The sequence below is a fragment of the Heterocephalus glaber genome, unplaced genomic scaffold, assembly GCF_053883595.1.
Source record: "Heterocephalus glaber isolate CG9 unplaced genomic scaffold, H.glaber_assembly_v1.0 deba00001555, whole genome shotgun sequence".
Classification (NCBI taxonomy): Eukaryota; Metazoa; Chordata; class Mammalia; order Rodentia; family Bathyergidae; genus Heterocephalus; species Heterocephalus glaber.
The window spans coordinates 7235499-7259753 of NW_028258346.1; the positions used below are offsets into that span (position 1 = coordinate 7235499).

Sequence of the window (24255 nt, forward strand, 5' to 3'; positions counted from 1 at the left end):
AGGTCTCCCTGTGGAACCAGGAGGTGTGCTGCTTTTCACCTTCCTTTCTGCTTTGTTGTGTGTTGACTTGGTTGGTGCACCAGTGAGAAGGAGGATAGAGATGCACTATAAGGAAAACAGCCCTGTTAATACTTGCCATATAATCCTGTCCCATATCTATTTAAATGTGTTTACTGGATGTATTAGTCAGTTTTCCTGTCACTGAGACACAATATGCAACACCCACAATTTAAAGGAGGACAGGTTTAATTTGGCTCCTGGTCTCAGAATATTCAGTCTGTGATCAGCTGGCTCTGAGGCAGAAACATTATGGCAGAAAGGTGTGGCAGAACAAAGCTACTTGGTTCATGGCAGCAGGGAAGCAGCTCAGGGGAACAGCGCCAGAGAGGAAGGGGAGAGGGACCAGACACAAACTCCAAGGCTACATCTCCATGACCGTCCAGACACATCAAATGTGCTCCACCAACGCCCTGGGTGAATCCCAAAGCCGATCAAGCTGCCACTCCGCCCTAACTGCCACACTGCTTTACCATTTGACACCTTGTGTGGTTGAACAATGCCCTTCCACCCCAAATTCATGTTCCTGTGGAACCTCAGAAAGTGAGTGTTTTTGGAAATAAGATCTCTACGGATGTAACCCTTTAAGATGAGGTCATGCTGAATTAAGGTGGGCCCTAAATCCAAGAAGACTTGAGGTCCTTGTAAGAAGGAGATTTGGGCACAGAAACATAGGCACACAGAGGGGAAGTTAGGTGAAAACAGAGGCAAAGACCAGGGAGGAAAGCCAAAGATCGTGAGCAACCACCAGAAGCTGGAAGAGGCCAGGAAGGATTCTTCCCTAGGGCACTAGGGCAACATTTTAGACTTTCAGTCTTTCAAACTGTGAGACTGAAAAAAAAATCTGTTATTTCCAACCAGCCGCTTAGTGATCCTTTGTTAGAGCAGCCACACGACATGAGTAGACACAAGACTTGAGGGTCCTTGAGGCCAGGCCCGAGGTTTGTTCACTGTTGGGCTATAGGTCCCACCACAGTGCATAAATGGTCCTCAATCAATTTTTGTTGAATGAAGGGAACAGGGCTGAGGTGATTTGCTTGATTTCCTGGAGGAGAACAACAGCAAGAGAGTGAGACGTTGAACTTGGCTCACCCTTCTTAGTCTCACTTCCAGATGTTGAAATGACTATTTTTGGTGAATGCAAATTGTAGCTGTGGCCAAGCCTGCAAATGCACATGCTAAGCCAGGGTTACAGTCACGGGAGTTTATTTTTAAAGTGACCATGCCTGACCGCCAGGCTCAGAAGCCTGCAGATTTAGACCTTCCTCGTTAGGGCCACCAATCAGAGAAAAGCCACGTGCTCTAAAGTGGAAGAGGTCCTCAGCCTTCCTTTCTCCACTGCAGCTGAGGTAGACCTTCCCCGCCCCCATCTGTCGCCTGCACACTGACTGCTCTTCGGCACGTTTGACTCACCCAAATCCTAAGCTATTGCTGTTGGCTCAGCGCTGCATTTTCTTGAATTAAATTATAAGCGTTTAAGTGTGGCATGCCGCCCATGGTGTGGCGCTTGGGCCAGCTCTCCCACGAAGCAGGGCACTCTTCCTAACCCCTGGCTCTTCCTGAGAAGGGCCCAGAAAACATTCTTCAGAACGGCTGGGTCTTTGTTTGCTTTTCCTGATAACTGAACCACAAGAAAGCAGCGATCAGCTGGTACGATGTGGCCCGCCAAAGATTGGGGTTCTCCTTTGTCTTGGAGCTATCCCCGGCTCCTGGGTTAAAAACACTCCACTCAATGATTCAGTCAGGATTTGAAAGTAATAATAACGAGGATGAGAAAAATAATATTGACCTGGTGGGTCTCAGGGGAACTTTGTGTTTTTCATTTTCACAGATTGTGTTTTTCTCCTTTAGTCTTTATACCAATAAAAAATGATTGTGCCACCATCGAAGCAAACAAACACCTGTGTTACTGTTTGTCCCCAAATTCGCTCACCCTGCACCCAGGTGAGGACTTCCCCACCTGCTGACTTGTGCCAATGGGGAACCGAAAACCTAGAGGTGATTCTGGAAACACCAAGGAAGAGTGCTGGTGAGGAAGAGGGCACAGATTGTGTCACAGAGCAATTTTACCCCTACAGCTGCTGCATCCCCTCCCCTCCTCGTTCTCATCTTCCCTTGCCTCTCCTCTCGCTCAACTTCCTGTCACGCTGCTCTTCTTCCAGCCCCTCCGCTGCCCCAGCTTCTCTCATTCAGGAAATTTGGCCTTGGCCTCGCTTTTCTGTTTGTTCTCTCTACCCATCACCCCACACGGCCCAAGAGCTGAGCCGGCTGAGCTAATGAGGTGTGCTTCCTTCCTAGAAAGCACCTGGCTTTCCCCTCAAAACCCAAAACCTTTGCCAGATGGACACAACCACGCCTTTGGTTACATACCTGATGATCTGGGAGGACTCTGGGCTGGCCTTTGTCATCCTCCCCTCTTCCTGTGAGGTCAGAGAGCTAGGGGTGGGGTAAATGGGATGGGAGATGGCCAGGACTTCACTGTGCACTGCACTGAGGCTCCAAAGACTGTTATTTAGGTTCATTGGACCGGGCAAGCATTTCCCCCGGGAAGAGTTGCATATTGGGATTTGCACAGATCCAGCAAGACTAAAATGTGTGTGGTGGGGATGGAGGGGGTGTGGTAGGTAGCTTTGGGCAGGTAAAATACTTCATGAAAAATTAATATTTTTCAAATGAGTTAATTTAAAAATTCATGAATGGGAAATGGATCTGGGAATGGAGAGAGAGGTGAGAAGGAGACAAAGTAAAAATGATTAAGATGGGATATGTATATGTACTAATTCCCCAAGATGAATTATTGTATTGCAAACATATACCAACAAATAAACAGAATTCAGAGAAATGTCATGTTTCTATGCTATTCTGTGGGAAGTTGGTGAGAAGCGCTCCCAGGAGGCAGCACTGAAAACTTGGCTCCTTGACAAGCCCAGGGGTGCTGCAGATGGTGTCCCTGAGCCTTACACCCTACAAACCAGGACTGGAGGCCTCAGACTTTAGCCACTCAGCCTGGAAGGACAGACCTGTGGCCTCTGCAGACGGGGCCTGTGTGTCTAATGCCTTCAAGGCACGGGATTTAGCTGAGGTCCAAGGTGGGGAGGGCAGCCCAGGGGTCAGATCAGGCTTAACAGTGGGCATCCTGGTGGAGGAATTGCAGCACAGTGGCGGGCAGGTGGCTGAGTTGCAATGTGGGCAGTTATGCTTGTGCCTAGGAGGACCTCAGGTGGTGCTGGTGGGTTTCAAAGGAGCATTGAATCCTCCAAAGAATGGTGTAGAAGACGTTGGTATGGTGTTGGGCTGGACAAAGCTGGCTGCAATCCAGGAACAGGCCTCAGCCTATGTAGAAAAGTTAGTTGGTACAGAAGTCTGGTCCTCCGAGCTGAGCCCACGCAACTGGACCTGGAATGGTACTGATTTAGATGGTCCACATATACCCTCAAATCAGTTTCTCTCCTTCTTTTTCCTTCCTTCCTTTTCTTCTTTCACTCACATTATATGCCAAGCCATTTCCTAGGCAATGAGGCCACCATGAGATACAGCTTCTGTCCTTGTGGAGCTTATAGTAAATGCAAAATAATAGTTAATTCATAATGATGTGGTTATGACTGTGGACAGTGTTCCAAGGAGGTACAGCATTTAACAGCAGTTAGAGGGAGGCAGAAATGGGCTCAGCAAGGCTTCCTTGGGGAATAACATCTAAGCTGAGACCTCAAGGATGAGAGATTAGCCAGGCAAAAGGGAAGGAGGGTAAGAGGGAGAAGAAGAAGATTCTAGACCAGCAGAACCGCTAGAGCCAAGTCACCACAGCAGGAATGGCATGCTCTTGGAACTTTCTAGTGAGAGTGAGTAAAGGGGGTGGGGTGTGAGACAGCAGGAACAGATCATGGAAGACAAGTCTGGGGCTGCTCGTGGTGAGCTGAGATGACCTAAGTTTCTGAGTGGAGCTGAGTCCTCGGGTGTGATAATGATGACACTAATAACTGCCTCATTTAAGGCACTTTCTAGGTGCAGCATGTTTTATATGCCTCACATTATCAGTCTGCACAAGCTCACTCAAAGATTAGTACACTTATCTGCCCATTTCACAGATGAGGAAAACAAGGGTTAAAGAAAGTGATGAACATGTTGAAGGCTTACAGCCAACAAGCAAAGGGACTCGTGCTTGACCCATGCCCTACCCAATTCCAAGGCCCTTGTTCTGAGGGTCTTAGGATACCCTCAGCTCTTGCCGAGATGGGCTGGGGACGATGTCCCTAATGCATTCGCTCCTCTGAGCCCTGACATGGGTGGGGAGAAAGAAGCAGGGTGGGGGGCCAGGATGAGGTGGCTGGCAGTGGAGAGAGTTGTTGGGGAGGATTCCGGGGTGGAGGTGGAGGGTCCTCATGAGCGCCTTCGTATGGATGAATCACTGGTGGGCTGAAGATTAGTCAGGCAGGCAGCACTGCTGTGGAGGCCCTGCGCTGGTATGTGTTCAGCCTGAAGCTGTGAGCAGGGGCTGCATTTTTTTTCTCTCTCTCATGGTGACACTGTGAACCAGGAAAGGCAAGTCAGTTTTTGCGGATGACTTTTAAATGAAAAAACATCTTTTTCTCTCCTGATTGCACATGGCTTGGAGGATTGTGGAAGAAGGACAGAAGTCAGAGAACTTAGGAAACCCTTGAGCAGATATGGCCAAAGCCAGCCTGCCCCACCAGCAGAAGAAACTTCCCACCCTGTCTGGCAGGCTGTCACCTGGAGATGATTCTAAGATAGGGAACAAATTTATCACAAAGATAACTGGGGGACTTTCTGGGCAGCTCTCCTTGTGCTTCATAAAAACTCCCAGGCCCCTTGAGTGTAGTACATTTGGAGAAAACCTAAGACAAGCTTTGGTGAAATGGATGTCAAAATGGCAAAGCCAAGAACCACTGTAGCGTTTAGGAAAAGCCAGTAATGTCCCCTCTTGTGGTTAACATTCCTACTTTACTTATGCCCATTGGAGTGTTCCCCTGTGATGTTCAGGGTGTCTGGCTATGTGACTTGATGTTAGTGGTCCAGTTTTAATTGCTGTTCAAATACTTGGAAAGAGATAGACTGCTTGACCTGGAAGGAACTTCCATTAATTTGTCTCCTCAAATTTCCAAGAAAGTGCCAGGCATTTATTTAGGCTGATTATATGTTATCTCTAATTGTCCTTGGATTGTTCCAATTTTTTTTTGTTCCAATTTTTGTAGTTAAGATTAGGATGTCATCTTGTCCAAGGTCAACAGTTATTAGCACCATTTCTGTGGCTGACAACAGTTCTTCCTTCTCCTGTGAATCATTAGTTCAGCAAGGACTAGGTGTAGAAGGCTATAAAAGAGACCTCTGAGTCTCACAAAGACAGCTCTGAATCAGCTTCTGCAGCTGTAGTCTCAGCTTGAAGAAGCAGCATGGTCAGTGGAAGGAGCTCTTGGTTTCCCTGTGCAAATCCATTTCCCAGGACAGGGTCTTTAAACTAACTCTCTTTCAGCCTAGTTTTCCTGGACAGGTCAATAGAAACAATTAGGCTGTCCTCACTCACTGTTGTGAAGATCACATGAAACAATATACAGCCAGATAGAGGGCAAGTTTTAATTACCTTCCTTGTATATAGTTTTTGGTATTCTGCAACTTTTCCAAAGCATGTAGGGATCACTGATATCATCAGATTGTTTTAATTAAAAAAAGGAGATTTGCATGTCTAAAGCTTTGGCTCCTGTACATGGCACACAGAAAGCCAACATAAATCTTAACAGATTAAGACTCAGCAGGAGACAGACATGTCCAAGCAAGTCTGAGCACTGGAGGAGCTGGCCCACAGTGGCCATTTGAGCATGACGGTCTGAGGTTCCTCCTAGGACAGTGTTTGTGCTGATGAAAGAGACCAAATTTCCCAAATTTGATCTAGAGCAAACATGGAGAGGCCACGTGTTTCGCAGCACAGCCCTGTGTCTGTCACATAAACTGGCCCCAACTCTATTTCATCCCTGGTTTCAGCCTACATAGATTCCTCCCTGAGCTCTGGGGAGGGAATGACAAAACTGAAAAGCCATTTCCTACAATCCCAACTAGAATTTGAGAACTTCAGGCAGTCCAGCTTAACCTCATAACCAAGTGTACGTAGGGAGAAAAGAGGGACTGTCCCGTCCCTGTCCCCAGAAGGTGTCCCCTGGGGTCTGGTGAACCAGGCCCAGGACCTGAGAAACAGCTGGTTGGTGTCAGAGTGCCATCACCCATCAAGCTTTTATGATAGGGAGAAAACAGAGGAGGAACTCAGCAGCCACGTGACACCTAAGGGTGTTACCTGATTCTATGTGGGCCATCTCCCCAGGGTGCCAGCTCTACCTAGGGGAAAGTTTTGGAGATCTCAGGGTGTAGCCGAAAAGTCACCTGAGGCATATTAGGCCAAGGATTGAGCCAGGCAGGGCCAGATCTCCTGAGTGGGAACATCTGCCCTATTAGCTGTAGGTAAGTGACTGCTGTTTTCCTCTACTGTGTTTTCTTTGTGGCCTTAGCAATGGCCATGTCAACAAGTTACCTTTAAAAAATGCTGACCAGGCAATGCTTTGGGGGAATGAAAAATCAAGAAATCCCCCTCCTCTGTCTCAGACACACACACACACACACGCACTTTTTGTGTATGGCACTGGGGATTGAGCCCAGAGTCTTGCATGTGCTAGCCAAGAGATCTACCACTGAACTACACTCCCAGCCCTCAGCTATACTCTTTCATTCATTTAAAAAATTGTGATAAAATATCTATACCATAAAATTTGCCAATTTCACTATCTTTCAGCATGCAATTCAGTAGCATTAATTAGGTAAGTAAGGTTGCACAATGATCTCTATGTTCTGTTTTCCCAAAATTTTTCATCACTTCAAATAGAATCTCTGTAACTGTCAAGCAATAACTCCCCGTTCCCTCTCTCCCCTGACATTGCCAACCTTAATCTACTCTCTGTCTCTATTAATTTAGCTATTTTGAATATTTCATGTAAGTCAAACCATACGATATTTGTCCTATCTGTGTCTTGCCTGTATCATTAAGCATGTTGTTTTCTAGGATCACCCATACTGTAACATGTGTTAAAACTTCATTCTTTTATAGGGCAGAATAATATTCTATTGCATGTATGTAGCACGTTTTGTACATAGAACCATTATTCAGCCATTCATGGACACTTGGGTTCTTTTCAGCTTTTGGCTATTGTGAATAATGCTGCAATGGACATTGGTGTGCACATATATGAGTCCAGTTTTCAAATCTCTTAGGCATATACCTGGGAGTAGAATTGTGTAACATTCTCCATGTAACTTTGGAGGAACCTTCTGTTTTCCACAGAACTGCACCATTTTTATATTCCTACCAGCAATGTACACGTGTCCCAACTTTTCCATATTCTTGCCAATGCTTATTTGTTTTTTGAAAAAAGTATTGTAGCCCCCCCCCAGTAGATATGAGGTAGTACCTCATTGGGGTTTTGATTTTTTTTAAACTAATGATGTTGAGCGTATTTTCATGTGGTTATTGGGCATTTGTGTGTCTTTAGAGAAGCATTTATTTAATCTTTTCCTCATTTTTGAATTGGCTTTTTATTGTTATTGTTGTATTAATTTCTATAAATTTTGGATATTAATTTCCTGTCAGATGTGACTTGTGAATATTTTCTCCCATTCTGCGGTCTGTCACTTTTTTTTTTTTTTTGTACTGGGGATTGAACTCGGGACCTTGCGCTTGTGAGGCAGGAGGTGGAACCACTGGGCTAAATCCCCGGCCCAGTCTTTCGCTTTCTTGAGAATGTCTTTGCAGCACAAATATTCTTAATTTTGGCGAAGTTCCATTTACCTATTTTTCATTGATTGTCTGTATTTTTAGAGCCCTTATCCATAAAGTTATTGCTAAACCCAGTGTCCTGAAGATTTTTCCTAATGGTTTTTCCTCAGTTTCATAGTTTTAGCTATTAAGTTTAGATCTTTGATCCATTTTGAATTAGTCTTTATATATGGTATAAGGTATGGATCTAACTTTTTTGTATTGATCTTTGGTTTTTTTTGGTACCAAGGATCGAATTGAGCACCTTGAGCTTGCAAGGCAGGCACGGCACCACTGAGCTAAATCCTGGGCCCTGATCTTTGTTTCTTTATGTTCACTTATTGCTAGTGCCCTGTGTTCTTTCATTTCAACTTGAAGCTCTCCCTTTAGTGGTTCTTGTAGGGCTGGTGGAATGGTAATAAACTCTCTCAGGTTAAAGCTTAAGGTTAAATCTTAGGGTCTTCTCAGGACTTTTCTGAGCATGCATCTTGCCTGGAGGATATCCATGGTTTCCTGGATTCCCCTGAACAACCAGGTATTTTTGAATGTCTTAATTTCACAAAGAAATTGCCTCAGTTTTCTTCCTGCACAGTCTATAGAATATCTGAGTTGCAATCATTCTCTCCAGGCTTTGGTTGGGTTTTTAGTTCTACTTTCTGTGTTCTTAAGCAACTGCTTTTCTGGCCCAAGGTCTGAGTTATGCAAGCTGATGCAATCCCCTTGTGTTGGTCCTTCAGGTAGCTCCCAAACCGGTTAGAACAGACCGGGAATAAGATCTGCTCTGTTTCTTCTAGAACCAAGGACCAGTGTCCCACACTGACCACACGGGCTGCTACATCTTCAAGATGCTGCCAAGCAGGGAAGGAGGTGAACAAGGGCAAGTGAAAGTGCCACAAAGCTTCCCCACCATTTCAAGTTGCTTTTTTTCTTGATTTACCTTTCTTGTGGCTGCTCTATATCTTTGGCTATTTTCCAGAGTTCTGACAGCTTCTGCGTAGTATTTGGTGTTTCTGTGGGGAAACTGCACTGCCATTTTGCTGACATCATTCCCAAGCTATACTTTAGATAATTGCTTTAAAAAAAAGCTTTTTACTGTACTACCATAGCCTTGGGAACTGGGTTACACACACAAAATTCACTTTTACTGAATCCTTAAACTGGTGGATAATACTTGCTTTTTGTGGAATAAGTTGAAAAGCCATGTGTACCCCACTAAGATGTACCCCAAAAGTCTCATGTGTTCACAGGTAGGGCTTTCCAAAGATGATTAAATCAGAAGGGCTCTAATTTCATCAGTGAATGAATCCATTGATGAGATTGTAATTTAATGCCATTATTGGGTGTAATAGAAACTTAGAAAGTGGTACCTCATTGGAAGGAATGGCCCATGGGGAAATGACCTCAAGGATTATTTTGTCCCTGGCCCCTTGTTCTCTGGCTCTTTCTCTGTTTCCTGGCTGCCATGAGGTAAGCAGCTTTGGTCCACTACACCCACTACAATGTTCTGCCTCATCTCAGGGCCAGAGCAATGGAACCAGCAAACCATGGACTGGAACCTCTGCAACCATGAGCCAAAACAAACCTTTCCTCCTTTAAGTTGTTTTTGTCTGGTATTTTGTCATAGGGACAAAAGGCTGACTAACACACCATGGGATACCGACCTAAGTCAAACAAATGAGCCAGTCTCATAAGTCGTGCTTTTACCTATGCATGGTTGTACATGCTATATAAATGCCATCTACATTGTAATGGGAGGGTTGGTAAATTTAGTCTTCATTTACAATTAGAATAAACGAGCACTTTCTAAATGTTTGCATCAATGTTCTAGTTGGTCCTTTAGATTTGTCCTAGTGAATGGTTTCATCTGTTCTGGAGGTGGTTTCCTGACACATGAAGTTTACAAAGTCATGTCCAGGATCAGGAGAGATGATCATAATTAATTGGTGTTTGTCTGGGACACGGAAGTAATGAGTGGTGATATGTACTTATTGCTATGTAATGGCTTAGCCCCCAAATTAGTGACTTCAACAACACTTGTTAACTCTCACAGTTTCTGGAGCAGCGGTATGGAAGCAAGTTGATTGGGTGGTTTGGGTTCAGGTCTCTTATGTGATTATGATACAGATATGAGCTAGGATTATAATCATCTGAAGGCTTGACTGGGGCTATAGCAGTGATGGCGAACCTTTTAAAGCTTTCAGTGATACAAATAGCCTGCTGTAGCATACATGCCATAGGTTTTCCACCACTAGGCTAGAGGATCCACTACCATGATGGCTCACTTGCATGACTGGCAAGTTGATGTTAGTTACTGGCACGCGGTTCAGCACTTCTCTACCAGGGCCTCTTCTTTAGTGCTGCATAAGTGTCCTTACAACATGGCAGTCAGCTACCACAGAAGTAGGCATTCCAAGAGTGATCCAGACAGAAATTATCATTTTTGAGACCTAACCTCAGAATCACATAGCATCATTTTTGCAATTAATTTGAAATAAGACTTTTCTTAGCAAGAGAGCACTGTGTTCTCTCTAAGGTTAGACATGTTTTCAGAGCTGAGTGAAAGTGTTGTTTTGACAGCCCTTTTCTGCTTAAAGCAGTAGGGTTGTTTACTTGGGCTGGAGGATAGCTTTGTTAAAGACATAGTCATGGTCCCAGAGTCAGGGTTGCCTAGCAACTGGTCTACGCCACACTACAGTTTCAAAATGGGCTAGGCAACAAGTACCTACCTGGGGGGATTTCCAGATGACAGTCTTGCTCTCACTCTGTCTGTCATACTGCTTCTGAAATCTGAGTCATACAGATGCAAGATTAATTGTTCACCAAGGATTCCCCTAAATCCTCTTCTTCAAAAAGTTGCAAAGAATACTTGTTGGTTGAGTATGTTTCTTTAGATACTACAGAGAGTTGACCACTCTGGATTATTGAAAACATCTAATCTTAGTTTCACTGAGTGTTACTAAAGAAGGAAGATGTGTGCAATGATCATTATATCAACAAAGAGAATGCATTTTAAAAATTGCAGTTGTCATTAGAAATGTTATTACCAAACTGGGCATGGTGGTGGAAGCCTGTAATCCCAGCACTTGGGAGGCTAAGGAGGCAGGAGAATCGCCATGAGGTGGAGGCCAGCCTGGGCTATACAGTGAATTCAGGGCCAGCCTGAACTACAAAGGGAGACCCTGTCCCAAAACACCCCCTCCCCCAAAAAAACCCAGAACAAACAAACAAAAAAAGAAATGTTATGACCAAGGAAAGAAAGCATAGATAAACAAATAAACAAAAGACTGGAGGGGTTGGACATGATACAAACATTTAAAAGACAATTGAATTTATGATTTATTCATGTATTAAACATTTAAGAAGTGACTATTGTACTAGACTGTGTAGCAAGAAAATAAAATGATGGCTACCTGCCTTCTTAAACTTTATAGTGTGGGTAAGGAGGAGATAATAAGATAGCCCCAAATGTTGTGTGATTAAAAACTATAAGTGTTTGAGAATCAGAGCATGTAGAGGGAGAAATTGAGGTAAGGGAGAGTCTGGAGAGAAGGATGTGCTTGCAAAGGGGACCCTACCATACTGCAGGGTGCTGAGGAAGTATGCAGTACACACTCCAGGTACTCCTGAAAGCAGATCTCTATAGCAACATACCCTTCCCCTACCAATGGAAGCTAGGTGGCAGATCATATTTTTGAGGTTATAATTGTGAACCTGTGAATCTTTGTGGGAAAACTTCTGTTGACATTGGCCCTGCTTTGCATTATTTATGATTTTTTTTAAAGCAGTATTGATTTTATTATAAAGAAACTATTTTTCCTTGGAGGATTTGTTGATTTACATTTGTGACAGTTACAGCCCCAATGTAACCACTACTGATGGTGGTCACTGAATCCTTCTATCAGATGTTTTTATTAGCTACTGTGCATTACGTGTTCAGGAACTCAATATTAAATGGATTTATGTTCAGATCAGATTAAAAGTGTGGGTCAGAGATTAAGCATATTTTCTCTATTTCAATCTTCAGACAATCTTTGTGGTTAAATACAAGTTTAGCAGGTGAATACCAATTTATGACAGTTTGGATCTTTAACAGGAATTTATGCAAAGTAGATACTGATCTTAAAATACTGCCTCTTTAAAGGTACGAAGTCTTAAAGGTCCAAAGGTGTAGGGGTGGTGAGAGGGGAAGGGGAAAAGGAAGAAGGGAAAGGAAAAATTATGAGAAAAGAAAAAAAATGGAAATGAAATCTATGTAAATAGGGAAGGGTGGAGGGGGTGAAGGGTGCACGGGTAATGGGGAAAAAAAATAAGAACTAAGATACGTCATGTCCAGGTACAAGCACCCAATAAAAAATGTAAATGTATTGTGTACCTAAAATGTACCAATAAAAGAATTTTTAAATGAAGGTACTAAGTCTTTTCAACTGGCATTTCAGAGTAACTTTGATGAAATGATGTAGAGGAAAAGTTGGAAGTTTACCTTTTGGTAATGATAATGATATCTTCATTGCTGTTAATTGCAGAACTATAGTTAACTTTAACTAGTTAATTCAAACACCAGACACATTTGCAGGGCACTTCTAATATTATGGAGGAAGTCAGTCACTCATTTTTATCTGGAATTTTTGGAATATTTAGTTCAAGAATCGTTTCAAATTATGATTGCTCATTTTGTTTTCTGTTAAGATTAACTGGTTATAGCTAGAATAGCAAAAGCAATTCTGGACAACAGAGACATGGCTGGGGGTATCACAATACCCAACTTAAAGCTATAGGACAAAGCTACTGTGATAAAAACAGCATGGTACTGGCAAAGAAACAGACCTGAGGATCAGTGGAATAGATTAGAAGATGCAGGAACAACTTCAGACATACTCAGCCACCTCATCTTTGACAAAGGAGCCAACCACCCTCATTGGAGGAAAGATAGCCTATTAAATAAATGGTGTTGGAAAAACTGGGTTTCAACCTGTCAGAGATTAAAACTAGACCCATATCTATCACCATGCACTAAATTAAGATCTAAGAGGAATAAAGAACTAAATATTAGGACAGAAACACTAAACTTGCTGGAAGATAAGTTAGGTAGAACTCTTGAAGATATTCGCATAGGAAAAGACTTTATGAACAAAACCTCAATAGCACGGACACTAGCAGAAAGAATCAACAACTGGGATCTCATCTTATTAAAAAGCTTCTGCACTGCAAGAGAAACCACCAACAGAGCTAACAAACAACCTACAATGTGGGAAAAAAATTTTAGCAGCTGTAACTCAGACAAAGGGCTACTATCTAGAATACATAAAGAATTGAAAAAAATCAGACCCCGCAAATTCATAGACCCAATTCAAAAATGGGCATCTGAAATGAACAGACATTTCTCAGACAAGGAAGTAAAAGCAGCAAACAAATAGATGAAAAAATGTTCAACATCACTTGGCATTCAAGAGATGCAGATGAAAACAACACTGAGATTCTACCTCACCCCAGAAAGAGTGGCTGCTATCAAGAAATCAACCAATAACAAATGCTGGCGGGGTTGTGGGGAGAAAGGAACCCTTCTCCATTGCTGGTGGGAGTGCAGACTGGTGCAACCACTGTGGAAGTCAGTGTGGAGATACCTCACAGAACTAGGGCTGGAAGTCCCATTTGACCCCACTATTCCCCTGCTGGGTATTTTCCCAAAAGAATTAAAAGAATCATACTACAGAGATATATGTGTACCCATGTTTATTGTGGCACAGTTTGTAATAGCTAAAGCTTGGAAACAGCCCAAATGCCCATCACCTGGAGACTGGATAAAGAAAACGTGTTTGTTTGTTTTTTTATAAAATGGAGTACTACTCAGCCATAAAGAATGAGAAACTAGAGTCATTCATAGCTAAATGGATGTATATTGAGGCCATACTCTTAAGTGAAATAAATAAGACACACATGTGTAAATACCGAATAGTTCCTCTAGTGTGAGAAACTGAGAGTTAAATAAGGACTAAAAGGATTAATAACGAATAATTAAATAGGAAAAGGTACAAAGGGGTAGGGGTGGTGGGAGGAGATGGGGAAAGGAAAGAATGGAAAGGAAAAATTATGAGAAAAGAAAGAAAATGGAAATGAAGTCTGTGTAAATAGGGAAGGGTGGAGGGATGAAGGGTGCACAGGGAATGGGGAAAAAATAAGAACCAAGATACATCGTGTACAGGTACAAGCAACCAATGGTAAATGTGAACGTATTGTACACCTAAAATGCACCAATAAAAGAATTTAAGAAAAAAAAAGGATTAACTGGTTAATATTTAGCTAGGCTTAGTAGAATAGCAAAGGCAGATAGGAAATGACATTATATTAAAAGTGATGCAGCTGGGTCATTGATAAAGTTTTGAATAAATAGGATTCTTGAAATAGATAAGGAAAATGAAGGGATTAGAAAAGACAAGCTTGTGAAAGGTTTGATAGGTTCAGCCTATCAATCAAATTATGTGATTTTATATTTAAAGTAGTAAAAGCAAACACTGATGTTTCTCACCTACTTTATTTCGCTCTTGTTTTTATCTTTGTGTAAAGTTCAAATTTCATAGTACAAAATGTGTTCTTGAGATCTGGGGTTTTCTCCAAAATAGATAGTCATTGGTTTCCTAATGCAATGCCAAGAACATCGATAAATAAAGTTTAATTATTCATTACTTTTTATTCTTTAGCTGTGTCTTAAAAATGCTTCCTAATTGTGCTAATGGGATTCACTCAGAAGTGACATATACTGTACCATGTTCTTCCTTTAAAATTTGAGTTATCTAAGGCATTATTTCTCCTCCAAAGATATTTTACTTTATTCTCCTCAGTGGACATGTAGAGAGTTCGTACATTATTTTTATTAATTTGCTGGGAAAAGAAATAGTTGCAGAATCTTCTGAAGCCTGGGTCTCTTTGGAATTGGACAGACCTGAGTTCACTTTATGTTACACTTTGTACTTCCATCTTTCTGCTGCGTGGTTCTGTAACCTTGAGCAAGTCACTTAGCCTCCTAAAGACTTCATCATTAATCTGTAGAATAAGAGCAATAGTATCTACCACATGGGATTGCCTTTAAGGACTAAATTCAACTTAAATGTTCAGTCCAATTCCAAAGACTTAAGTAACCCTTCAGGAAAAAGCTGCCACTGCAATTATCATTGCTGGCAGTTGTTCTGGGCTGAATGTTGTGTCCACCCCAAATTTCATATATGGCAGTCCTAAATCTCAGTACCTCAGAATGTAATGTATTTTGGAGATAAGTCCTTTAAAGAGCTAATAAAGGAAAACTGAGGTCTTTGGGGTAAGTAGGCCCTAACCTCATAGAACTGGTGTCTTGATTAGACAAGGAGAACAGGACACAGACTCGCACAAAGGAAAGACCATGTGAAGACACAGGGAGAGGGAACCATTTTCAGGCCAAGGAAAGAGGTCTCAAAATAAACCAGCACCGCTGATGCCTTGATCTTGGACTTCCAGCCTCCAGAAATCGGAAAGAAAAAAAAAATCTGGTGTTGAAGCTGCCCAGTCTGTGGAACTCTACTATGGCAGCCCTAAAGCATGAATACAGTACTATTGACAGAAAGGGTGTATTTCTAAATTACATGTTAAACAGTGTAAGAATGTGTCCAAAAGCTGCTTTGTTTGCTGTTTCTACCATTTTCATGCATGGGGGAAAAATTAATGAACTGCGTGTACTGTTCTGTGTCCCTGAACTGCCATCTGTGGGATTTGGCGAGCCAAGTTAGCCTCAGATGGAATACAGACACAGTGATCATGTAGGGTGTAACCAAGATGCCCTGGAGCATAATATCAACAGCTTAATGATTTAGCATTTGCTATGTCAATACTGATTAGAGCAGTAGGGCTGGGGTGAGTGAGGCAGAGGTGAATCAGTGAGTTTACATTTAAACACCACTCTGTTAGAATGGTTTGTGTTTTTCTCCAAGCAGAGCTAAAGATGTTGTTTGTTCATTAGTGTTATTATGGGAACCATATCATTAAACACTATAGATTTTATTTCCTTAAACCAGATGGAGGCATGATTTCAGTGGAGCTGGGGATGACGAATTGCTGGTTGTTCTTGGTGGACAACTCCTCTGAACTATTTCTCTTCAGCAACCTGTGCCCTTTTTCATTCCTGCTCCCAAGCCCATCCTTGCTGGCTACTCATCTGCCCTTTGCCTTACCTTTCTGCCTTCTGGGCGGTCCGCGTGGGCATATAAGCAAAGCAACAAATCCATTTGTTCTTCTTTCATTCAGCCCAGCCTCACCAACGGTGAAGGCCGGACACAAGGAATTCCTGGCCCCACTACCCTCTGAAACTTCTGCAGCCGTGGTGAAGCCCTGAATGCTCCTCTGTTATTACTCCTCTGTTATCACTGGAAGGAAAAAAGATACTTAAATCACTGAAACAACTATCTTGGAATAGTTAGGAGGGTGGCCGTATGTAAGTGAGAACTAGGTTCGTGTTTGTAAATTGAAGCAGTCTGAATTTTGCAGGCTTTTCAGGTAGAGTTGTTCAAGTTCAGGGTCCACACCTGAGAGTCAGTGCCTCTGCCATGAATTTTGCATCCCAGGCTCTCTGTTTGCTTCACCCCTATCCTGTTCCTATTATCCACTCTTGGCAGTACCTAATTGGGAAACAGCTGGCAAGGAAGCACTGCAGTTTGCAGAGACCCAGCCCCAGCGACATGGAGCAGAGGGAGGCTTAGAGCTGAAAAGCAAGAGCTCAGTAGCCTACACACTCACAGACACTCTGTCATTTACTTTAAACCTTGTGCAACGAGAGGTAGAGCCGGTATGGTCACCCGTATTTACTTTACTCAGTTCAGTGACCTGCTAAGGTCCAAGAACTGGGGCTGGGCTCCAAGTCTTCATGCTCCACTGCTCCCTGATCATGCCAAGGAGGCAGCTGCCCACCTGGGTGATCCATAGCCTGATGGATCAAGAGCTCTTGGTCAATTCCCCTGCTGGGGATCTTCCCCAAAGAATTAAAAGAATCATACCACAGTGATATATGTGCACCCATGTTCATAGCAGCACAATTTGTAATAGCTAAAATTTGGAAGCAGCCCAATTGCCCATCAACTGGAGACCGGATAAAGAAAATGTGGTTTTTAAAAATAAAATGGAGTACTACTCAGCCATACAGAATGAGAAATTAGAGGCATTTATAGCTAAATGGTGCACATTGAGGCGATACTCTTAAGTGAAATAAACTGGACACACATGTGTAAATACCAATAGTTTTTCTGGTGTGAAAACTGGAAGTGTAAATAAGGACTAAAAGGTATAATGGATAATGTGAAATAGGAAGAAAAGGTCCAAAGGGGAAGGGGAAGTGGGAGGGATAGGGGAAAGGAATGAGGGAAAAGGAATAAATACCAGAAAAGGAAAAAATGGAAACAAAGTCTTTGTAAATTGGGAGGGGTGGAGGGGTTGAAGGGAGGGCAGGGGAAGGGGGAAAAATAAGAACCAAGATGGATTATGTAAAGGTGCAAATTTCCAATGATGAATGCCATCATATTGTATACCTAAATGTACCAATAAAATTAATTTCTAAAAAAATGCTCTTGGTCAAGAGCATTATGAAGACAGGTCACACATTTGCCAGACTCGGCCTGCACAGCCAGCCTTAGCCAACTTCTGACTACACTTTTCCTCATATCCCACATCGACAATTTCATTTGTGGAGAAGTTTTATTATTGCTGCATATCTGAGGGGCTGTCCGGAATGTTCCATGCATTGCATTTTCCAGAGAACAGATTAATAGGAAGTCCTTTATTTCTGCCGGCGAGAGTCACCTGAATCTCTCTGGCACAGTGGCTGCTTTGACCTGAGTTTTGTGCTTCATCTTGTTTCCAGGGAAGGTGTGGAAAGTCCAGGTGAGAGGGACACATTTCCAACCCAGAGCATCTCGGTGAGGAAGGGCCAAACTAGAAGTTGTGTCCAATGTCCTGGTGGTGACTGTGACTTTGCCTGGCTTTGCTTTTGAGAAGTTGCTTGGCCTGATGGAGCTGTAAATTAAAAACAAAAATTGACCTTGGGCCTGTTAGGTGATTTTACATTGATTTTATAATTTGGGCCAAAACCTCTTAACATCTTGGCCTGCCTGTTTCCAACTTACACAATCAGGCACATTTCTGAGTTCTGAGGGTTGGCCGGGGCTACAGTGCTGGGGAAAGAAAACCAAGCAAACAATGGTGTTTCGTGCTGAGTCCTCAATCCATGTGCCAGCGTTCTTGAGCAACTGTTAGAGAGCCAAGTGCAGATGGCAGGAGTCTTGGGGCTTGGAATTCCCCTGAAGGTTCTCATAGGGCCTCTCCTAAGCGAGCTGCTTCCTCTAGCCTTGGAGTTGGGAGGAGCCAGAGGCACTTGGTAAATGGGGAAAGAGAGTCTAAGAGACATGTTGGTGCTGGGGTGGGGGACCTTGGCCCTTGCTTTGTTGGGGTTGGACCTCGGAAAGAAGTGCTGTGACATAAATAGCCTGCTGAGAGGAGCATTTTGATGGGGTTCCTTTCTAGATAGGATGGAAGTTTCCCTGGAAGGCCTGGGGTCCTCACAGTAGGAAGGTAGGCTCAACTAGCATGTGATTTCCTAATCCTATTCCCAGCTGCTTTAGGGGCTTTGGCCACTCTCTCCAGAGACAGCCAGGGTTGGGCTTCAGGTACAGAGAAGCCCAAAGGGAGAGGAGAAGCTCCCCACAGGTCCTTCCTCGGGCCCTAATGTGATCTAGCTGTAAGTCACCTCATAGGCCCCTGCAGGCCTGCCATCCCAAACCACTTGTGCCTGGGCCGAGAATGAGCATAGTGGAACTCACCGTGATGAGAATGAAAATGCTTGCACTAGAGGTAGGGCTATTGTTGCCAAGATAATCTTGGAGCCTATTTGCTCATTCAGTCATTTACACAAGCACAGCTACTGAGGCCGACTATGTATTAGGTTGGATGCCAGACCCTGGTGACAGAAAAGCAAGCAGGCCATTGTCACTGCTGGACCCACAGTGGGGAGAATAAACAAGCCTAAGTACAGTCCAGTGTAGTGCGGGTGGCTATGAGAGTGTGGTCCACAGGTCAAGGGACATACTGGAGAGGAGGGTCTTCTAATTCAAGCGTGCAACAGAGCAAGTGGCAGTGAAACCGAGTGTGGCCCTCGTTTAAACCCGGGCTCCCATTTGGTTTATCTGTGCACCTACTTCTTGTCCTTCTGTCCAGTCTGGCTTTCCACATGTGTGCCTCTGCTGCCTTCCTTTGCCGACGCCCATCCCTGCCCACCCTCCACATCTAGCCTGTTTTACTTCTAAAGCTTTATTTTAGAGGGTTGACTCTGGGACAGGCACTGAACTAGGAGCTCCACAAAGAGCGTTTCATAGCAACTCTATGAGATGATGGAATCAGACTGCACGGGTTCAAATCCCAGCACAACCACTTTGGGCCAGGGGATCTTGGGCACGTTAGCAAATGCCCTGTGTCTCTGTTTCTGGAAGTGTGCACTGAGGGTGATGACACTGCCACTCTGTAGTGTTGGTGTGAAGATTAATGAATTAATTAAGTGACATGCCTGCAACCACACCAGGGATATATATATATATATATATATATATATATATATATATATATATATTTTCAGTGTCATGTAATACTAACACCATTACTAATACTAATACTAGTGCTAGTTAATATGGATATTAATACTACGTAATACTAATATCAATGCTAGTACCTGCTAATACTGTGGTAACCTCCTGCTATGGTGTGGCTGTGGTTTGTCTCCCACGAAAACCCGTGTTGAGATTTGGTTCCTCAATGTGGTAGCATCAGGAGGTGAGACCTAGGCCATGGGGGCACTGCCATCACGAGTGGGTTACTGTCTTTCTTGAGAGATGAGGTTAAATCTCACAGGCTCAAATGAGCTACTGTTGGAGTGGGTTGTATCAAACCCAGGACCTTCTACATGCACTGCTCACTGCTCACTGCTCCTGCCTGGGCTCCTGCCATGCAGTGCCATCCACCATGTTATGACACAGCACAAGTCCTCCCCAGATCCAGCTGCCTGGTTGTGAACAAGGTTTCTGATTTCCTGTCAAGAGTTCCTTTTCCCTGACACCCCAGCCAGGCTGTGCTACAGCTGCTTCTGACACCAACTTTGGTCTCACCTGGCCTTGCATCCGAGGTCATGACTTCCCATCGAGTTAGACTCAGCTGTATCCCCTGACCTGCTGCAGCAGTCATCGGTCTAGCCCACACAGTCCACATCCAGGCCAGGCAGCATACAAGAGTCTGGGCTTCCGTAAGCACTCTGTGCCTGTGCTTGTGCAGAGAAGGTCAGCTGGAGAGGCTGGGTGGAAGGCAGCAAGCATCAAGGAGAAAACTAAGAGAACCGTGATGCTTCTGGGAGAGCTGCTGGTGGAGTCAGAGGACAGCAGGCAGGTGGACTGAGATGCACAGGGGTTCCAGTGAAGGTCACACTTGGCTTTGGGGGGCTTCTTATCAGGACTGTTGAAAGCACTGACTAAGGCACTGAGTGCTGAGGTTGAACGGAAATGCCGGCAATTGTCCTAAGGCTTCCCGAGCATCTCCCTGAGCTGTGTGAATCTGTCCAATGATCATTTTGGCTGTTGGGTAGGAAAATGAAGGAGGTGGGAAATTGGGGAGTTGGGAATTCCAAGTTCTGGTCTCTCCCTGTGATCTTGGGAGAGATGCTTCTTTTCTGTGAGTCTGTTTCTTCATCTGGAAATGAAGAGAAATTCTGCAGGTTTCCTCTGAGGAATATTTTGAAGAATACATTTTCCAAGTAGAAAGCAGCAGATATAGAGAAAGAGAACCAGACCTTCAGAAAACAGGCAGCTCCACTGTTTTCAAATCCACTATTTTTTTCCATCTAGGGGCATTTTCCTACAGAGGGGCTAGGTTGGTCCCAATGGACTCAATATGGTATTTATCCACTCCTGAAAAACAGGAATCAAAATTCTTTATTTATTTATTTGAGTTTCATTTGAGACATTTCAGCCCATTATCCTTTAGCTGGACCACTGAGCCTATGCTCAGAAATGAGAACCAGCTGACTAAATAAACAGTTGCATGTGGAAAAGAAGCAGGAAATACCGTTCCAAAACTAATAATATTAACGAACTTCCAAGGGACATACAATCCATAATTAATGACAATTTGGAAAAAAACCCATAAAAGCTTGGAATTTGAAATATGACTCTGAGAACAGCCTATTTTTTTTTCCCTTTAGAATCTTCCACCCTTTTTTCTGGCCCCTTCCCCCTTCTGACAGCCACATTTATTGAAATTCTTTTAGTAATGTCTGTAGTCTGCAGATTTAAATCCTGAGATTTGATACTTTTTGCCTAAACTCCCAGAGTAGCCGGCTAGGCAACTGGGGCTTATTAAAACTGTCAGTAAGTCATGTGACCAGACATAAGGATTCTGGGTAAACTGACAGGAGAGATGGTTTCGTCCCCAGAGACAAGGTCTGGCAAGGATGACCTTGGGAACAGATTCAATGACACAGAACTGTATGCCAGGGCAGATCCCAGTAAACATGCCTAGGCCAGAGTCAGCAGTTCACTGATGCGTGGGGAATGGGCTCGGGCTCCTGGACCCATTCTGTAAGAGATGCACCCAGTCTAATCCCTCGGGTGGCTTACTCCCAAAGCAGCCCAGGCAGTCGGACATGCATGTGCAACTCAGCACCATGTGCCAGGCTGTCATGTCATTCCCCACTCTTTCCCTCAAGTGTGCTTGTGATAGGAACATCTAGCTGACCCATGAAGGTGACAGTTTGTTTGACTCCTTGATCCCCAGAGTGTAGACTTGCTGTTGGGAAGCAGCCCACTAGCCAAGGGTGACATCTCCCAGGCCCCATGTCATTAATTCTGGCAAGTGAAATACGACCCTGTGTGATGTATCACTTCCTGGCTGGGGTGGTTAATTATCCAAGGTGTTTTGCCTCACTTTCTTTCCCACTTTGTATTGCTAAGTGACAGGGCCCTGGGTCCCGGTCACTGGTGGAGGAGGCACCCAGGAGAGCTGCCTGACTTGCAGAGTTTGATTCAAGTCTGTGTGTGCAGGAAATAAACATCTGGGTTGTGTTACAGCAGTGAGACGCTTGAGCAGCTTTTGTTAAGCAACGTGCCTTATTGTAGTGGGATTTCCCTCACTCCTACATTATTCTGTGCAGAGAGCACCCTCCTGCCCACGTGCCTGGTGGCCTCCCCTGAGTCCCTGTGTGTATCTCTCCACTCTCCCAAAGGCACTCTCCCCTTGAGAGGAGCCAGGAGAATGTGGGTGGAAGCTAAAAGCACGGTCTCTGAGTCAGACTGTCCAAGTTCAAATCCACAGGCCAGGTGCTGAGCAAATGATTTAATTTCCCTGAGCTTTCTTGTAACTGAGGGAGATTACCATGCAACATTGTTATAAGGATTAAAGAGAACACTCTGGGTAAAGGACCTGGCACAGGGCTGGCACGGAGAAGGTCGGTGTTATTATCATTCTCACTGACAGGGCCTGTGCAGAGCCACTGCACTGAGTCAGCACTGGCAACCCTCTTCCCCTCTCCTCTCTTCCCTGTGTAACTCCCAGCAGCTTTACCTCTTTGATATTTCTTCTACCTCTGTTCCATGGATACCATCTTCTATTCTTTACCTGAACTGCTATGGCAAATTTAGAAATTTATAACTGTTTCTCAGAATGAGAGTGTGGGTGGACCCAAAGGTGTGTTGGTTGAAAATCTGTCTGCTTGGGAGGATGTTCGGTCCTGCTCAGAAGCAGCTGTCCCAACATGGAAGCACGACAAGGCTCTGTGTCGCCAGTCAGCCTTTGGGAGCTTTGGGGATGCAGAGGCTAACAGGGAGAGGGTTCCCCTGGGAGTTCAGAAGGAAGGAAGCCAGAAAAGTTGTGGCATAGGAGGAAGCAGAAGGAAGAGAGGAGGACTGTGTGCTGTAGTACCCAGTCAGCGATACACTGTCAGCCACCTGCCTCTGAAGGTGCCCCATCAACTCAGAAAGTATGCAAGAAAAAAAATCACAACTGTACTGAACCAACATGTATAGACCTTTTTGTCTTCTCATTATTCCCTAAATGATGCAATATAATAACTATGGGCATGGGATACATTGCATTGGGTCTTAGAAGTAAACTAGAGATGATTTAAAGTATAAGAGGAGATGCACTCAGGTTCCATGCACATATGTCATTTTATATGAGGACCTTGAGCGTTCTCAGATCCTGAGATCCAATTCCCAATGGATACTGAGGGATAGCTGTGTCTCCTTTTTGCTGGTCAAACTGTTCAAATAAAGGACTTAAGTTATTTTGAATCATTTTTCTATGGGTAGACTTTTATGCATCACGGTTGTACTATGAGACTGGACTGTGTGGGCTACAGCTTCGGTAAGTTCATAATAAAATTTTGCATATGTGAATATTCACCTTAGAATCACATTCAAAAGCTTGTTTTAAAAGTGGGATGAACCCTTGCAGCATTTGTCTGGCTGAAGGACAGGATAGGGGAGCCACAGGGGCCATGGGCTGAGAAGAGCCCTAGGGGAAAGGCCAGCACACCCCACTCCCTACTCTTAGCTCTGCTGGATGCCACACAGGCAGAGACAAATGCAGACAGCATGACAGATGTCCCCCAGCCCACAGAATCTCAGCTGTCTACTTCCTGCCTTGATAAATAAACCAGCACTGTCATCTGAAATTCTTGGCTATCAGTGTCAAACTGTAGCTGTTGGCTCCATTTCCAGTCCCGATCAGAATTCAGATTAGTTCTGAGTCTACACATTTTGAAGCCCTGACTGAGCCTTTCTTCAAAAAATGTTTGCAAATGGCTCCTCTGTGACAGTTCCTCTTCCACTGCTGCCATTCTCATGAGGTTGGACAGAATTCCTCATTTTAGAGAGGAGGAAACTTGAATCTATAGATCGTCCTTCTCCAATCAATGCTTCGCTAATGGAGATGGTTAGTAAGAGAAGCTGAACCTGGCTGGTGGGACAGAGGGATTAGCATTTCCCTGGGAATTAAGAGTGAAGGAAAAGCATGCTCGCTGTAGGCCCTGAGTGCCAAAACTTCAGAGTTTGGGAAAGTAGGCTCCCTTACTCCAGCCGAGCAGAAGATATCACGTGTCCTTCGGGTGCAGGAACCAGGGGACAGCCCACTTTGCTGTACCGTTACCTGTGTGTGGCTTCTTGGAAAGCACTGAGCTCATGATGTTACTCAGTGGTCCTTAGCATGTGGGCTTGGGGGTGACCAACACTTCACAAAGGAGACTCAGTCTTTGTTTTCTATTAAAATGCAGATATCTCTGAATAATAGGCACTATTGTGGGAGAGTGGAGAACTGGATTCCAATACCAGAACCAAATTCTGGTT

General features: G+C 44.0%; 1 long non-coding RNA gene across 1 annotated transcript; it reads right to left on the reverse strand.

Annotated features, from left to right (window-relative positions):
- Positions 1 to 228: 228 nt before the first annotated feature.
- Positions 229 to 20025, reverse strand: LOC110350339 (uncharacterized). The gene is made up of 2 exons (XR_015442850.1): positions 10594 to 20025; positions 229 to 4580 (listed from the first exon to the last, which is right to left on the reverse strand). It is a non-coding gene; the product is annotated as an uncharacterized LOC110350339 (long non-coding RNA).
- Between the last annotated feature and the right edge of the window lie 4230 nt (positions 20026 to 24255).